The sequence below is a fragment of the Lygodium microphyllum genome, chromosome 7 (genome assembly GCF_053477565.2).
Source record: "Lygodium microphyllum isolate KBCC chromosome 7, Lygodium_microphyllum_v1.1.10, whole genome shotgun sequence".
In the NCBI taxonomy this organism is placed as follows: domain Eukaryota; kingdom Viridiplantae; phylum Streptophyta; class Polypodiopsida; order Schizaeales; family Lygodiaceae; genus Lygodium; species Lygodium microphyllum.
Genome location: NC_141141.1, coordinates 57,774,059 through 57,788,286, shown reverse-complemented (window position 1 = coordinate 57,788,286; position 14,228 = coordinate 57,774,059).

The following is a 14,228-nucleotide window of genomic DNA, read 5'->3' as shown; positions in this document are numbered from 1 at the left end:
TTTAGTGGCTTCATATTGACAATTTTGTTCAAGGGCAAAATTCTTTGCATATACCATTTATACACCTTGCCGTGGTCCACACGTACAAAGTGATTTAGAACATGTGGCCATGCCATCACAATGGCTTTAACATTGTGGCATGCAGTCTACGAGTTTTCCCAGAACAGTGACATACGACTTGGTAAAGTTGTAATTTTGAGATGTTCTCGGTGAACCAATCTGCTATAAGATAAGATGTAGAGAGTCCTGCCAGATTCTTTAATCATAGCCAGGAGCTTATTCATTGGAACAGCTGACCTTTACAGATCAACACAGGGCAACTGATTGTGGAGTTCCATTCCTTCATGATGACGCTCCGAACTAGGGCAAGGGACTTGGTAACAAGATGGCTCCCCTATACTGCATTGAGCATTACCCAACAGCTCGGCAACGGGGGGGGTTCCAACTATGTGACGGGATGCCAATGGTGATATGTTTGGAGAAAGGAATTTGATGGTCCTTATCAGAAAATTATTCTCTCCTCCTTTACCAGCTCTGTCCTGCTACAGTTCATCAAGTAATTCTTTCACTTTACGATCTACTTCGCAGCCCTCAAACTCTGAATAATGTAATATTTTTTTCAGCCTCCACTTGCACACATGACGACTTCATCGAAGGAATTTAGAGGAGTTTTCCTTTCTACTGATGCATTTCTGATAGGTGGCCTGGTTACCGCCTAAATACTGATCCCCTTGCCCCAAGTCTTACTAGTTGTTTTGATGGCAGAAAGTATATCCTGACAGGACATTATGTAAGGTGTGAGTGGTGGTGAATCTCTTTTCAGTTATGAATATGCTGACTGAGTGTGTTGTGGCTCCACTGGTCCGCAAGAGCATAATTCCAAAAGCTTATGCTTCTATCAATTTGGCACATTAGGTTTCTGAGATGAGGCTTATTTGACACAGGACCTGTCACCAAGTGCAACTCAGGCTCAGAATGCACGACTACTCGAAACCTTATATAAAAAATGGCAACCTTTGTGTGTGAAGGTTCACTTAGGTTGATGTGGCTTGAATGGAAGGGATAGGTGGCTTGCAAGAATGGAAGAGAGCCTAAACTGGGCTGCTCTGTGAGTTTGGCTTGTTGCTCTAGCAACAGAATAAGGTATTTTGGCTGCTCCATCAGTTTGGGCTTGACATTGCGACAAACAAATGCAATGTGGCTACTTGACAAAATCAAGGAAAATATGGATAGTGGAAGAGCATGCATGCAGGTCTTTAGGAAGGGATCTTGTGCTAGAACTTGTTTTGCAGTCTAGGATTTTATTTGCATTTCTTGACTTTGCAATGGCACTCCATAATCTGAGAGCAGGTGAGAACATTGATGGCACCCAGAACTGAATGGTCCAGGCATTCCTAGGCTGTGCATGAGGGCTGGATTCTGCCAGTCAGCACTGGGCAATTTTGCTGAGATTTTGGAGTTGTGCTGCCTCTGTTGCTGGTAGGACGTGGCTTAATATCATCCCTTGGATAGGCAGGTTCATGATCACCAAAAAAATGTATTCAAGGGATGCTATAATGCTTATGGCGTAAGAATGTTAATATAAGGGAATCCGTCAAAGCAGCTATATCTCTTGCTATCCTAAAGATTGGATTGAGTTTTTCCTGGAATGTTCAACTTTTCTTCATTTTAAAAGATTGCGCCGAGTTTAGTTGCTAGGTTTCATGAAAGTCAAGTCCCAATATGGCACTATCCTCATTATAGTAGCTTTGTTGTGGCTAGGTAAGATCTTGATAGAGTGTAATGTAAGTGGGAACATCATTGCTTTTAAAGAGAGGATTGTGCAAACCACCCACCACATTCAAATTGAAGCTGTCCAGGGTCAAAATAATGTGCAATACAACAGAAGCTAAAGAACAACACAACATGATAATCAATGACTGCAAAAAGAAACACAAAGATAGAATGAAACAGGCCAAGGAGTCCTGTAGCAATGATAAATGAAATACCACCGCCATATGACAAGATGCCATGCAGAATGTGCTCAAGCCTCCTCTCTCCTACACATGCATAGCAATTGTACGATGAATGTATGTGTCCTACGTGCCACACCTCTATATATAGGCTTAACCCTCTCTCCAGTGACGGGTGCTACAGCCATAGAGCGATGTATAAGTGGTACAAAAGCAGGCACATATGATACACCCAATTGATAACTGCTATTGATTATCATAGCTCAATTTCTTGAAACTACAAGTTGCCCATAAACCAGGGAAAAAAAATTCACTTGAAATGCCATGTGTCCAAGCCCTTAAGCTCAAACATTAAAAAACTCTAGTGCCATTAGATCACTTTTCTGATATTAGATGCAAAGTCCTTTCATTCAAAGTTTGGAGGGATTTTAAAATGAAGTTACATGTTCTTGCCTGTTTTGATAGATTTTGATGGTTGGTTCTCTTTAAATTTTTAGATAGATTTTGATAGTTGTTGCATTTCTCTTCAAAAAGTTTACAGTTGGAAACCCCGCCCTTCTGTGTACACTAGAGCCCACATCGTCCCAAATACATAAGGTCAAGTGGAGGTTACTCTCGCCCTTTCTTTCCACCCATCAGATTATGTATGGGCAATTCAACCCTCCACAAGGATCTGTACTTCCATGACTCTTGCATGAAGTACCACCTCCAAATGTGATCTCCAACTCCTTTCACCTGCCCAAATCCATAAAAACATTGCTGAGTATCCTTGTTACGGGAGCAAAGTTATTGAGAGAGAATCTATGAGAGGTAAGCATACATGGGTCTAATGGATCACTGGTGCTACCCTACTCCAACTCCACCCCCATTAGGAGCGATAGCGATGCCCAGTACAGCAATATTCTTGTAGGCACATTAGATATGTCATTGAGGTGCATGTTCTTCTAGTAATAGTGAGTCAGTGGAGTATGGGCTCCAAGAAAGTTAAACGTTTAGTAGGAGTTCTAGCCAACCCTTGCTGAACGCATTGACATTGTGTAACTACAAGAGCATAAGCCCTCCACCTCTCAAGCCAGCACAGTTGAAAATTTGCTACCAGAACAATCTTTCCGTCCCAGCGGGAGAATGGAGCGTGTGCTTCGATTGGCCCAAGTCTATTGTCCTCTGTGAGAAATCATGTGATCATCGTTGTAGGGCAAGCCTTATGGATCAAGCTAGATGTTGGGGGTTCTTGCATTGGAATCCTCAACATCTATGCACCAACAGAGGTCAAAGAATGAGCTACTTTTTGGATTGAGGTGATGGTAGGCGATTGTTGGATGCGACTTCAACAATCTAGAGAACTTAATATATCAACAGGGCAGAAAGCACATATTTTCATGACGTTTGCAGATATGGAGGAGGAGGCCTAGAGTGTCTTGACAAATTTTGTGCAGTTTGAGATAGCTCACCTGGGAAATCCAAACAAGATATGCCTGGAGGAGGAGAAGGTCCTGTGTCACGACCTCGTATACTACAAGAGTCCCTTGGAGACCACCCCAACACAATCAGAGACCATGTTCGCAGCTTTCGAGATTAGTATGACAAAGTGCAGTCCTCCCTAGAGGAGATGATGGGGTTGATAGGGGGGGACCTGAGAGAGAAGAAAAAAAGAAAATAATGAAGATATTGCGGCCGCCCAGTCTGACAGCCGTCGCCACCTTCGATCTCACCAAGAAAAACTCGACCTACCATCGCACGATTCCACCGAGGCCTGCGTGCCACCGTCCGCTCGGACTGATACTCAGCATCGCAGATGAGAGGAAGAGAGCAATCAAACAGATCCAAGGCAATGCTTAAGCTTTGGCCTAAAGCTTATATAAGCTAGTGATAGGCATTAGCAAACATATTACTATTATTATGCGCGCCCAGTTGCCGCCGAGAGAGAGAGAGAAAGAGGGGAAGAGAAGAAAGAAGGAAAAGAGAGGGAGAAGACAAGAGAAGGGAGAGGGAGAGAGGAAGTGAAAAGAAGGGAGAGGGAGAGAAGACAAGAGAAGGGAGAGGGAGAGAAGAAGTGAAAAGGAGAAGGGATAGAAGGAAGGGGCAAGAATAGAGGGGTGAGAGAGAAGAGAGTAGAAGAGTGGTAGAGAAGAAGAATGAGGAGGAGGAGAGTAGAAGAAGAAGAGAAGGGAGTTTAAGAGGTAGAGAAGTATAGAGAGAACTGAGAGTAAAGAGACACGGGAAGTGAGAACAAAGAAGAACATTCTCAAATCACAAGAGTACCACTTTGACATTTTTAACACAAGTCTTTCTTTCCTGTTGATCAACTTGCCTATCTTCAAATAACCTTAAGAGAATCAAATGGATGGAGGACCTTACATTGGTCAAGCTGTTCATCTTCGAAGAATCACACCTAAATACCATCCTCAACATAGGCGGAGAACGAGTTCACATCAAAACCATTTTCTTTAGGACCAAGCTCTGAATTCTCCCTGGCAAGTGTGTTGCCATTTTAGGGCACTCGCACCGTCACAATTATTGTAAAGATAGCTTTTCAAATATTCCTAAAAAATACAATATCTTGAAAATATTTGATGAACCCCCAACTTACAAAACCACTAAAATATCTCAATTTTACAATTAGAATTGTTATAACCCAAAAAGTTTCCTTGACTATCTACTCAATGTAATAAAGAGATTCTGTTAGTCTTGTCGCAAACAATGAATAATATAAGAGTCTTCATTTTGCTTTAATTTTTGATTCTCATTGCAATTACAAAGCCTTTCTACAACTAAAGGATACTCAAAAAAAATTATTTTTAAATAAAAGGTTTTCTTTTCAACTTTTTGCAAGATTGTGTACTTCATACTAACCGTATGTTACTCAAGATTCGTAGGCTTAAGTGATGAAACCTTAAAGAGAGGTGAGTATTGTAAGCACTCAAGACCTACAACTAATCTTGCGAATGTTAACAAAATCAGGGTATTGCACATTCCATGTCTATGCTTATCCCGACTGAAGCATAAGAGAAGAAATTCCTTCTCAAACACATCAAATTGTCTGAGTTTGATAGTAGTAAAGGAAACGATGTCGAATCGGAAGCAAAAATTTGGATTGAGTCTATGGAGAACTACTTTGCTACTGCAGGAAACTGCTCCTCCAAATCAAGCAATGATAACTAAACTAAAGTTGACAAGTGAAGCCTTGGTGGATGCAATGGTCCAAGGACCAAGGGATTGCACAATGACTATTACTTGGGATAAGCTAAAGGAAGTTGTACACAGGTGCTACCTCCCACTAGCCTACCGTACACTAAAATGACTACATTCTTTAGCTTCAAGCAATCTAGATTAACCTTAGAGGATGGTCCACCCATGGACATCACACAATAGGTGTCTAAGTTTTGCCTCGGGCTAAATTCTTTGTTGGATACTTGCCTTGAAGCAATGTGCCCATCTGACCTACAAGATGCATTAATTCAAGCAAGGCCCATTATACATGATTTGCAATCAACATCCAAGGGTGGCACATTTTACGGAAAAAATTCTCCATACAAAGGGCCATGAGGATATATCAAGATTACCTATGGACAATACTAAACGGGGCAAAGGAAGAAGACCAAGACAAGCGTAGTTGGAAACTTCGCATCTATTGTTGGCAATAAGCCAACCATTGAGGGGTAGCCCTCATCTTGAAAATAAAACCCTATCTATAAAAATAAAAAAGTGAATGGGAAATCCTATTCTTGTGGTATGCAATCTTGAGAGAGCTCTTTTCTTGCTTCTTGCTCCTACCATCTTTCTTGTGTGGGGGTTTTTTCAGGGGGTTGCCATGTTGTGGGGGGGGACCGGGGTTTTTTTTGGGGGTGGGGGGGGGAGACTTGGGTGGAGTGGGTTTTTTTTGGGGGAGGGAGGGGGGGGGGGGGGGGTTTGGTTGGTGCCATGTCTAGATACACGCTATCGCCCAGTGCTTGCCAACGCCACCTGCCCTAGACATAAACTAAAGCATTCACAATCATTTGACCTTTTTTGAGCATATCTCTAACTTAATGCAATTGGCTAGGCATTAAGCTTTATGATCCTCAAAATCTCTAAAAGAAATTCAAAGTCACTTCTTCCATAAGCTTTAAGTGAATACATCAAGGGTGAATAGTCTAACCCTTATGCCCAACAGCCTTGTATGGAAGTGGCACCCACTACACTATCTATTGCTGTAGCCTTTTTTTATGAATGGTATGTTTGTAATACTGATTATTAAGAGACCTTCCCAACTTGCAAGATAGACCTTGAATAATACGATGGTGGGACATATTAGAAATGCACAAACTTCACACGCAACTTGGACAATTTTTGAGAATATGTTTTCAGTAAATACAAAGGCACGAAAGATTCAACTCAAAAGCAAGAGTTGAATGCCTTGAAGAAAGGAAAAATGTCTGCCATGAGTATGTGTTGAAGGTGAGGAGCATTGCAGATGCTTTAGCAGCGATTGATGCAATGCCTGATGATGATGATTTGGTTTCATCCACTTTGAGTGGCCTTAACAATGAGAATGCATGAAAATCATTTGTTACTTCAGTATACGTACGAAAGCCATTTCCAGATTTTGATGAATTGATCTCTCTCATGATTACTGAAGAGATCAATATGCAGGGTGACTCATCTGAAAAAAATGGTGAACATGTTTAAGCATTTTACTCAAGTTTAGGAAGGGGACGTGGTAGATCCTCTTCGAGAGGCTGTGGTATGTGACATGCTGGTGATAACCAGCAAAACAGGTTCAATCAGCAATTTGGTGAAATGCAGGTTTCAGGAGGCTGAGGAAACTTTAGAGGCAGGGGGAGATCTAGAGGAAGGGTGGATGGCAGAATAGAGGTTCTGGAAATTCTGCTATTATTTGCCATTATTGTGGCAAAATAGGCCATATTGCAGCCCATTACTATGCTAAGAAGGATGATATTCACAGTGGTAAATTGCAGCAATGAAACTATGCATCGTCTTCCCGACAGAATGAAGACAAAAATGAGCATCTGTTTGTTATGCAGCATATGATGAATGCAGTTACAGGAAAGGAGACACATGATGATGTATGCTATGTTGATTTAGGTGCATCTAATCATATGACCAGTCATGTTGAATGGTTTGGAGAGATGCACGACTTACAAAATCCAGGTTATGTGCAGACGGGTGATGATTCATGCCACCCAATTTCACACATTGGAAAGGTTCCCTTGTCCTTGTATGATGGCCAGACAAAGAGTTTGACAGATGTATTACATGTGCCATCAATCACAAAGAATCTAGTGTCTGTTGACCAAATGGTAGAGTAGGGTTTGCAGGTCCGATTCAATGCAAAAGGTTGTTTTGTAGAAGACTTTAATGATAAGTGTAGGTTGGTTGTAAAAGGAAGTAGAGTTGGCTGAATGTTCACTTTAGATACTGGAATTCTTGCAATGGATGCTGCTATGTATGCTAAAGGAAAAGGAGTAGTTGCAGATATTGAAATATGGCATAAACGTATTGGACATGAAAATGTGCAAAGGCTGAAATTAATACAGTCCAGAGGATTAGTTACAGGGTTGCCTTCTTTTAGAGTTGCAGAATTGCATAAAGTCTATGAAGCATGCCAGTTTGGTAAGCAGGCAAGACCTTCTCGCATGACAGAGAAGTGAGTAGAAAAATACTTGATGTAGTGCATATAGATGTTTGGTGGCCTACACAGAATGTATCTCTTGCAGTAAATACTTTGTCACATTTATTGATGACTGTTCAAGGAAGTTATGGATATACTTCATGAAGGAAAAGAGTGATGTGTTTGAGCACTTCAAATCTTTTAAGACAGCTGTTGAAATAGAAACATGCTTAAAAGTGAAGTGCTTGAGATCGGATGGAGGGGGAGAGTACCGTACAGGCATTAATGGCTGAAAAGAGTATGCCCAAATATTTTTGGTCTGAGGCTGTCCATACTGTTGTCTACATTATGAACAGAACTTCCATAGTTGTAGTTCATGGGATGACTCCTGAACAATGCTTTATTGGCAAGAAGCCCAATGTATTGAACTTGAAGGCATTTGGATGTGTTGCATATTGAAGAAGCTTGATCCAAAGGCTGAAAAATGTATTTTTATTGGGTACTCTTTAGAGTAGAAAGGGTATTGTTGTTCTAACGCTGTCACATGTGAGTTCAGAGTGAGCATGGATGTTATCTTCAATGAGATGGGCAGATGGTATGCACCTGCTGGTGATCTATTAGATGATGATAACGATCAAGACAACTATGTGCAAAAAGAAAAACAAGAATCACGGAGTCTTAGTGGACCAGAAACATCATCTGGTACTATACCTATAGTGAGCCCTTGGTCTGGGAGACTAAGGGCTAGCCCCACATCTTCAGGTGGATCTATAAGTGTTGCACGGAAGGACAAAGGAAAGAAGAAAGTGCTGGATGGTAATGATGCATCTACCAGTCATTTGGGATTTGATGGAGATTCTAGTGATTCTGAGAGTTTGGATGATGAGCTTGGTATTCCTTCAGTTAGGACACCAGGTGTACAAAGAGCTCATAGTAATGTAAAGGCTCTATTGAGTGATCCGATTGTACACAGATCTAGCAGGGTCAGATACCCTATTAAAAGATTTGGTTTTGAAGGTTATGCAACTCACCATTATGCTTATATGGTGAAACTAGTTGAGAATGTTGAGCCTACTTGTTTTGAGGATGCTGTTGGTCATGCTTATTGGGATGTAGAAATGGATGAGGAGATGGTTGCATTAGAAACCAATAAGACTTGGGATTTGGTACCCTTACCTAAGGGTAAGAAAGCTATTGGCTGTAAGTGGGTTTACAAAGTCAAGCATAATGCAGATGGTTCAGTTAGCAGGTATAAGGCTAGGCTGGTTGCAAAAGGCTATGCTCAAACATATGGCATAGATTATGAAGAGACATTCCGTCCAGTTGCTAGGATGGAAACTGTTAGGTGAGTGATTGCCTTGGCAACAGCCAAAGGTTGGAGTTTGCAGCAAATGGATGTTAAGAATGCCTTCTTGCATGGTGAATTGCAAGAAGAAGTATATATGGAGTAGTCAGCAGGTTATGAGGATTTAGAGCATCCCACATATGTGTGCAGGTTAAAGAAGGCGCTCTATGGGCTAAAGCAAGCACCTAGAGCATGGTCTGACAAGATTGGAGAGTATATTGTCAATATTGGTTTTTGTATTTCTGATGCTGATTACTCACTTTATGTGAGAAAGGGAGATGTACGTTTGGTCATCATAGTCATCTATGTGGAAGACTTGATTATTACAGGTGATAGTGACAATGGGATTGCTGAAGTTAAGAATTTCTTGAAGAAGTTTGAGATGAAAGATTTGGGTGAGCTGAGATACCTTCTTGGTATTGAGGTGATCAGATGTGATGATGGTATATGGCTATCCCAAAGGCAGTATGGCTTGGATATGTTATCCAAGTATGGTATGACAGCATGTAAGCCTCTTTCAGTACCATTGGAGCAAAATGTGAAGTTGAGTGCTGACGTTGGGGATGAGGTAGAAGAACCTACTATGTTTAGGAGGATAGTAGGGAGTTTGATTTACATGACTATCACAAGGCCAGACTTGAGCTATGCTGTTGGCATTGTTAGTCAATTTATCCAGATGCCTAGAAAGCCTCATTTGGATGCAGTTAGACGTATATTAAGGTATGTGAAGTCCACTTTACATTATGGAATTTTTTATGAGGCAGGTAAGGACGTACATGTCTTTGGATACACAGATGCAGATTGGGCTGGTAACATGTCAGACAGAAGATCTATAAATGGATTCATGTTTCCCTTGGTAGTGCAACAATTACATGGAGCAGCAAAAAGCAACCTACATTTGCTTTATCGAGTATAGAGGCTGAGTATAGAGGTGCTACTATGGCAGCATGTGAGGTGGTATGGCTGCAAAAGTTATTAGGCGATTTGGATGTGCAGGGAGATGGTCCAGCTGTCATTCATTGTGACGATATGAGCAGCATACAATTAGCTAGGAATCTAGTGTTCCATGCTAGGACAAAACACATTGAGGTGCACTACCACTTTGTGAGAGAGAAGGTACTTGCAAGAGAGATTGACTTGGTATATGTCAGCACATAGGATCACATAGCTGACATTTTCACAAAGGCATTGGGTGTAGAGAAGCTTCAAAAGTTTCGAAGCTTACTTGGAGTTGCAGAGATAGAGTTGAGCTTGAGGGGGAGTGCTGAGATGGCAAGCTCAACACGTGCGGATGTTGATGATGGACCGCATGGCTAGATGAGTCCGCACGTTTACACTTAGCACGTTGGTGGTCATTATGATACTCACATGGCCACCACTAACTTATCATTTATTATATTTAGTTTGTTACACCTACCTACAGTTGGAAAAGATATAATGCCAGTCAATTACTGTAATCGGTTATGCAGCGTTTGACTTAGAAGGCCACTTTCCTTTATGTTGTATCTTATCTATACTTTGTGTATATTGTATAGTGTGTGGAAGAAGAAGAAAAATCAGCAAGAAAACGTTTTGGCCTCTATCTCTCTTCTTGTGTTCTTGAGTGAGCTTCCTCTTGTGTATACAATGTGTGTTTGGCGCAGCAACTCAAGCAAATCCCCCCATTACACGATTCTTGACAATTCTCTTATGCTTTGTATTCCAATGCCACCTGGCATTGAGGGGGTGTTGAGAGTATAGGCATATGAACCGTCCTTATGTAGGAGTGGATAAGGGTAGGTAGGTGTGAATGGTCCTGAGGGGAAGGGAAAACCCTAACCCTAGCCAGCTGGGGCTATATGAATAGCCCAGGGGTCTACATCAACCTTTGAGTAGAGTGACCCAACTTGTACTTTCATAAGCAACTGAATAAGCAAGACTTGTTCTTGTACTTGTGAGCTCTTTTCTCTCTCTTGTGTACACTTTAATCTTGGATTCCACTCCGATTTTCACAAAGATTTCATTGATGCCCAATTTGACAGTTTTCGCCACCCTTGATCTCATCAACAAAAACTTGACCTACCATTGCACGATTACATTGAGGCCTTCATGCCACCACCCACTCTGGGTTGATATTGAGCATCGCAAATGAGAGGAAGAGAAGCAATCAAATAGATTGACTGCAAGGATTAAGCCTTAGCCTAAAGCTTATATAAGCTAGTGATAGGCATTAGCAAAGCTAATACTATTATTCTATGTGCCCAGTTACCTCTGCACAAAGAGAGAGAGAGAGAGAAAGAAAGAAAGAAAGAAAGTTATATTAACGTCTTCTAAAGACTAAAACTGGCCTATGAGACAAACTGTGATACAACTGATGAGGTCCAGCTATCCAAAATAAAAGTGCTGAATGAAAAGCTAAAAACTGGAAACTGAAAATACAGTGCTGTGAGTGTGATAAGTGTCGTGTATGTGTATGTGCGTATGTAGCTCTGGTACTCCAGATAATGGCTACAAAAGGGGAACAAATGTTGGCTGTGATAGGGGAACAACTGTCGGCTGTGATAAAGTGGTGCGATGTGTATATGTAATAGATGCAGGGAGATATACTATCATGGGATGTAGTAGCAGTCGTCGAAGTCGCTAATAGCAGGTGATCCCTCCTGGATGCAGGATGTGGTACATCGGCGGTGGAGAAAGAGCAAACTGGAGATCTGAGATCCAATGTGTCGAGTGTCGTCGGATCTCAGTTTGCTATCGATGTAGATCAAGAATCCTCCGGATCTCCTGTCGGTGTGGCTGTGGGGTCCGAAACCCACGGATCCTCGTGCAGCGTCGGGTACGCTGGTCCTCAGCCTGCTGTAGTGTGAGCCCGGAGGTCTGGCTGGAGGCTGGTACAATAGCTCTCACTCTGTCTGTCTGAAAGAACTGTGTAATAGTCGTTTGGGTGGGCCCCTCTCTGACTGGGACCCGCTGTGTGCTCTGCTCTCCGATGTGCCATGCCTCTCCCAGAAAACGGCGAGAGAGAGAGAGAGAGAGAGAGAGAGAGAGAGAGAGAGAGAGAGAGAGAGAGAGAGAGAGAGAGAGAGAGAGAGAGAGAGAGAGAGAGAGAGAGAGAGAGAGAGAGAGAGAGAGAGAGAGAGAGAGAGAGAGAGAGGAGGAGGAGGAGGAGGAGGAGTGGTGGTGGTGGTGGAAGGAAAAGGAGAGAGGAGAAGGAAGGAAGAGAGAAGAAGAAGAAGTGGAAGGAGAATGGAAGAGGAGATGGAAGGAGGAGAGAGGAAGAGGTGAAAGGAGAGGAAAAGAGAAGATGAGGGAGGGATACAAGAAGAAGTGAAAAGGAGGAGAGGAGAAGGGAGAAGAGAAGGGGAAGAAGAAAGGAGCAAGAATAGAGGGGTAAGAGAGAGGAGAAAGAAAGGAGAGTAGAAGAGGTATAGAGAAAAAGAAAAGAAGGAAGGGAGCTGAAGAGGTAGAGAAGGATAGAGGGAAGGAAGAGGAAAGTGTGAACAAAGAAGGGCATCTGTGAATCACGAGAAGTACCATTTTGACATTTTCAACACAAGTCCTTTCTCCTTAGCGAGATCACGATCCCACACGGAATCACAAAATCCATTTGGAGCTCAAGACCACCCAATTTTGGAGCTAGTACTATGGATTCCTTTCGTAATGTCCCCCTAGAGGAGATATTATGGAGCGAGGAGCATGGGAGCTACTAAAGTGGTTGACATGCCACCTCACGAGACACAAGATCATGTTCCTTTGCAAATTTATACTCATTCAATACATGGTTAGAAACATAAAAATAGGACATGTAAGGATTATTAAGTCAAAATTATATAATTCAAAGCTAGGATAAATTTTATAATATTGCATTGAACAATTATCTTAAGATCCTTATAAATGAATTGTTGCATCAAGAATAAAGCTCTTTTCGTATTTATAAGTCATGTTAAAAATCATATAAAGATAAAAGTAGCATTAAGCTTAATTCCTTTACATTTATAAATCATGGAAAGATATAAGTTGCATTGATAATATTTTTTTACATTTATAGATAATAAAAAATATTAGGATAAGTAAAGTTGCATTAATAATAGTTTCTTTAGTTTTAATCTATAGATCTCCCCTAAGGCTAGTTGCAAGTCCCTTCCCAGGGAGGAAATAAATTTTTGCCTCATAGCATTTTTGGACTGACCCCAATGGCGAGAGATCACTCCGTGTATGAAGTCCTTGGGCAAGAGGAGTTGAGGGTACTAAGGGGGCTTTGGTTGGTAAACTCTTAGATTCCTAGGAATCACCCAAATTCCTATGTGTCAAGATGGTTTCTTAAGGCCTTGATACTAGTTTGGGGTGAAAATCTTGAGTGAATAATGGCCTTCGTGATGTTCTTCTCTATGGGCAGAATTGAAGACTTGTACAAAAATTTTCATTAAATAAAGAACATGTCTTTCAAAGGATCGTTTTCATTGTTTGTATGTTGTGATTCTAAATTACGTCAATGAACATTGTGATTTAAAGGACTAATTAAGAAAACTAAATTTATGTATACAACTTAAATGTGTTAGGTAAGCAGATAACTAAAACTATGCAATCGAGGGAAGAGGAAGGGCATGATCCCATGGATCCTGCTCTAAGGCAAAGTGGTCTCCGTAAGCCGATAGCTTCTCACAAATTCATTGTGGAAAAGTATAGGAGAAATTGACCCTTGAGTAAACTAGGACCCTTGACTTTGTATCGTTTTAAGGGAATGGAGTGAGAATTTACCTTATGGGTAGAGGCGTTGACATTTTCATGCTCCCCCTCATTTCTCACTCTCCTTAAATCAAGTGCAATATGAGTCCACTTTGGCTCAAGTAATCTGACATAAGCAGTTGCTCGAAGACTGACATAAGTTAATTCTAAATAGGAGCCTTTAGTTTATGTAGAAAATGATAAATTCAGGTTGATTCTCGTGGGAATAGCTAGGACCTTCTATTGATGCAAAGTGGACTCGAGAGTCAATAGACAACAAACTTGATGTTTCTCGAGAACAAGTACCGAGCAGCACTGCTTAGGAAGAATCATCTCGAAGGACCACTAAATCGTGTCGCCAAGGATGCCTCAAGTGGGCACATAGTATGTTATTAGAGCAAAAATAATAAAACTAATGTATATGAAGATTTATTTGTAACCTTGTTAAAAGAACATTTGATGCAAGAATGAATCGCTCTAACAAATCGGTGGGGTCTCTTTTGAAACCATGAAGATTGGCAAAAATTTGCAGTATTTCAAGCAATGTGTACCTTAGTGATGCATTCCCTTGACTTTGGTTGGCGAGATCGCTTCATGAGGATATCATCGATGGATG